A 5,009-nucleotide genomic window follows, 5' to 3' on the forward strand; every position below is an offset into this window, starting at 1 on the left:
AAAAAAAAAAAAAATACTTCTAGGGGCGCCTGGGTGGTTCAGATGGTTAAGCAACTGCCTTCGGCTCAGGTCATGATTCCAGGGTCCTGAGATCGAGTCCCTCATCAGGCTCTCTGCTCAGTGGGGAGCCTGCTTCTCCCCCTGCCTTTCTGTCCCTCAAGAGTAAATAAATAAAATCTTTAAAAAAAAAAAAACCTTCTAGTCTTGTGTACTTATGTTCCCTTTTTTCTTGAGCAGGATACCAGTTTGTCAAATTTACATTCCTCCCATCCCAGACACAAAAAAACAGCTCTTAAAGTTACCAGTTTTACTATTTTCAGTTTTTGTTTTCGTCTTTATCTCTTTTCTCCCGTTTTGTCTAGCTTTATTACATTCTAATTTCTTAAGTTGGGTGCTTATTTGTATTTTTTTTTTCTTAATTTTTGAGTGTTTAAGGTGATGTATTTTCCTTTGAGCAAAACTTTTTAATATTACTTTTTAAGGGGCGCCTGGGTGGCTCAGTGGGTTAAAGCCTCTGCCTTCAGCTCAGGTCATGATCTCAGGGTCCTGTGATGGAGCCCCGCAACAGGCTCTCTGCTCAGTGGAGAGCCTGCTTCTCCCTCCCTCTCTCTGCCTGCCTCTCTGCCTACTTGTGATCTCTGTCAAATAAATAAAATATAAAAAATATATATATTACTTTTTAAGATACTCTTGAAGAATTTTGGTCTGATGGTTGCTTCATCATCTCCTGTTTCTTTGACATAGTGGCCTCGATTTGGGATTATATATGCTCAGCTCCAGAACCAGAACCTGTTTTGGCTTTGTGTGTCTTATCATATCCTTTATTTATGCTCAGGAGAAGAGCATCTTTCTGGTGGCCCACAGGAAGATCATACAAGGATGGATCCTAAAATTTGGCAACTGTGCTCTAGCCTCAAAAGATCGGAGATAAAAACACCCTGAAGCTGACCTTTATTAATGGGAGAATAAAGCAGCAGCAGCAAGCCAGTTACATTAAGTCCATTACTAAGTGTTTCGCCAACAACAGGACAACGGTAAGAGAAGCATACAAACCTGAAATATCCAGGCACCATGACAGTCTTGCCACGGAAAGAAAAATAAAATAGCCAATGGCAGCCATCTTTCTGCTAGATCAATCTGGAATGCAGGGGGGCGGGGGAAGAGAAGCAGAGAACTTAAAATGGATAAAGAAATGTTTTTTAAAAGTCCCTGTTTCGTCCTGCAATTTTAGTCCATTTTGGATAAATAGGATCTTCTGGCACAGATATGAGAAGCCATAGTTCTGATATCTAGCTATAGCTTCCTTGATCTGCTGACTGCATCGTTTTGATTTGCTTTTCCGGAAAAGCATTTTTGCTAAAAGCCGTACAGACTTCCTCCTTCCTACACAGCAATCTCTCACTAATTTATACAGTATGGCATTGTGCCATGTGGCATTTGAAGACTCAATTTTTTTTTAAAAGATTTTTTATTTTTTTGACAGACAGAGATCACAAGTAGGCAGAGTGGCAGGCAGAGAGAGAGGAGGAAGCAGGCTCCCCGCTGAGCAGAGAGCCCGATATGGGGCTTGATCCCAGGACCCTGGGACCATGACCTGAGCCGAAGGCAGAGGCTTTAACCCACTGAGCCACCCAGGCGCCCCAAGACTCAATTATTTTTAGGATTTTTTTTAAAGGAATCGCTATACCCAACATGAAGCTTAAACTCACAACCCCAAGACCAAGAGTTGCACAATCCAGGGAGTCAGCCAGGTGCCCTGAAGAATCAGTTTTTAAAACTGTTCACCTGTTGCTGACTTTATTATGTTAATTCCTGTTTCAACAGCAGTTTTCCTTACTCAGGATACACTTCTTGTGTATGACAGCTTTTCCTCACACACCATTTCTGTGGGTATGTATTTATCAGACTTGGAGAGAATTGGAGGGGAAAAAAACCACCCACAGCTTTTCGATTTAAAACACACCTGCCTGTTACAATTTTTGCTCTAAACCAGTTAAAGAAACCAACGGCGGGTGGGAGGTTGGGGGAACCAGGTGGTGGGTATTAGGGAGGGCACGTATTGCATGGAGCACTGGGTGTGGTGCAAAAACAAGGAATACTGTTACACTGAAAAGAAATTTAAAAAAAAGTGGGATTTTAATTTTTTTTTTTTTCCCAAAGGGATTTTTTTTTTAAAAAAAAAAAAAAAAAAAAAAGGAACTCTGAAGATGCTTAAAAAGAAGTTTGCCAGGGTAGAGCTGGGTTATTATTAATCACTTAGTTTTCTACATCCTTATTTCTTGCTATTTCAGCTGACAGACATGAATTTAAGAACTCTTATTATGGGGCGCCTGGGTGGCTCAGTGGGTTGAGCTGCTGCCTTCAGCTCAGGTCATGATCCCAGGTCCTGGGTTCAAGCCCCACATCGGGCTTTCTGCTCGGCGGGGAGCCTGCTTCCTCCTCTCTCTCTGCCTGCCTCTCTGCCTACTTGTGATTTCTCTCTGTCAAATAAATAAATAAAATCTTAAAAAAAAAAAAAAAAGAACTCTTATTAGAACCACACTTGCCAATCTAAGATTAACCAACATTTTAAAACAGCTTAGCATACAAATGCTTTATATCTATGTAATGCTTTGCTTTCCTTCAATCTCAGGACTACAGAATGATAAAATCAACAAGAATAGTCTGGTTAATGTATATATGATTATATAATACCACATTGTGACAACTTATGAATGTAAGATATGTCATTTACATACTGAATACATAATACAATTTTAAATTCTAAAGTTACCACCTGCAAACCATACAAACTAAGTTATTTGTATACCTGACCTACCAAATTTTGGCCATGTTCACTTTTAATTTTTACTGGAATGACTTACTTCCCAAAATTATACAAATTAAAGTTACTTTAGCTAGCTTGTCATGGCTGTTTGTAATAATGGAGACTGTTATTAAACAGAAAACTATGGCTAGCAGAAGTTAGCCGTTTATTGACCCCTATATTCAATTATTTTAAGATATTTTGACAACATCACCGTATAGGTGCCTGGGTAGCTCCGCCGGTTTGGCATCTGCCTTTGGGTCCCGGGAGAGAGCCCCAGATTTGGCTCCCTGCTCAGTAGGGAGCATGCTTCTTCCTCTCCCTCTGCCACACCCCCCTACCCAACCACCAACCTTGTGTACTCTTGCCTCTTTAAAAAAAAAAAAAAATCACCGTACATTTAAAGTCTCAAATTTTAAAAAATTGGCCTGGGCATAGAAAAAGGAAGGAAATGAAACCCTCCTAGACTTCACAGATTTAAAACTTTCCCTCTAAATTTTAACCTCCTGAGACTTGTGATGTCTTCAAAGAAACCACATGTGGAAAGAAAATAAATAAATAAAGCTTTCCCTCTAGTTTCATCCCACACACCAGGATGGTATGAATAGATTCTTAATTTGGCAACAGAAGCAAGGACAGTAGGCATAGTATTCTGTGGCAATGTATTTTAGAATTTTATATGTTTATCTATACTGTGAACACTGCTAAATTTCTTTACTAAACTGATCTCTGTATTTAAATTCCTTAACATGGATAATTCTTTGCTACTGCAAAACTTATTTACCATAATTTTAAACTGTTTGTTACCTGAAACACTCAAGCTCTGTGAACAATAAGCACAGTTAATAAGTTGACTTTCAAGCAACTACAAGTATCAAACTTTTGTGGCATAATTAAACAGTGTAAAGTCTAAACACTCACTGTAATTTACAGCCCAGGTGGATAAGCAAGACCTAGATGTGATACCAGCACAAAGGTCTTTGTGCAAAAACTGGGGGGAAGGCAAATGTAATTCTCAAAGGATATGAACTCCAAGTCAGCAGGTCTGAGTCAGCAATGAGAACAAGATCAGTCTGGGTTCCAGTCCTAGTTACGACACTATCTTGCTACTATACTCAAAGCAACGTTCCTAATTTAAAAAGTCAATTCTCTGGGCTTAATCTGTCAAAGGACAAACCAAATACCTCCACTCAGAGGTAACAACTTATGATTTTTTTCTTTAGATCCACGAAAGGTGACTCCAGATCCAAAGTGCCTAACCTGTGCTCTGGAACCGTTGGGATACCCACCTGACCAGCTCCAGCACCTTTTGATTTTATTGAATCCTTTCCAAGCAAGGGTGGAGAAGGCTCTAACTGGCAAGGTCACTACCCATATACTTCCAGGACTTCTGTTTCACTGCTTACATGTAGAGAAACAGAGGATGGTAATTAAGACCAGCTGAGTATAGCTGACGGGGCAAAATAAAGGTTATGCTCAAAGGATAAATAGAGCTAAGGCATCGACAAGCTCTATCTAGCTACGCTCAGTGGTAAATAATCAGGACAGATTAACGAAGAACAACACCGTCCGCCTGCCCGCCCCCAGAAAGCCTTGTACAATTGAGTTTCCCACAACGCGATGCAACATGGTGTCGCAGAACAAGCACCGCCCGGCAGTGCTAGACTTACCGCCCTCCGGGCGTCCATTTCCCCAGTCTGGGATAAGAGGGGCGGGGGTTGGGTGGGATCTCCGAGGCCCCTTCCGTCTCCGACAGGGAACAGACTCAGGGGGCCCGGAATCCCAAACCCCCGGGAGGGCAGGGGCCTTCCGCCGTCCCAGCGCCGCCCGCCCCCGGGCGCAGGCAAAGCCCAGCCCTGCCCGCCCTCCGGTTCGTGCGCTGCGGGAGGCACCTCCCCAGCAGGGGCGCGTCCGATGAACGCACAACTTTCTTCGCCGGGAAGGCCCGCTCCGGCAGCCAGACGGCGCCCCGCGGAGCCCTGCGAAGCCAGGCGGCTGGCGGGGGAGCCGGGAGCCGCGGGGGCGTAGAACCCACCCTGTGCGGGAGCGCAGCCCTCTGCGGCTCCGGCGGCTATGGGCCCCACCCGGGAGGGCGCGGGAGCGGCCGGGAACGCGGAGAGGAGTGGGCCCCATTGGCTGCGCCAGGGGACCGGGGCCGGGTGGCCTCCTCACACCCTCCTTCAGCGTACAGGCCGGGGGGAAG

The sequence above is a fragment of the Enhydra lutris genome, unplaced genomic scaffold (assembly GCF_002288905.1).
Source record: "Enhydra lutris kenyoni isolate GAN:26980312 unplaced genomic scaffold, ASM228890v2 scaffoldscaffold13, whole genome shotgun sequence".
Taxonomy (NCBI): domain Eukaryota; kingdom Metazoa; phylum Chordata; class Mammalia; order Carnivora; family Mustelidae; genus Enhydra; species Enhydra lutris.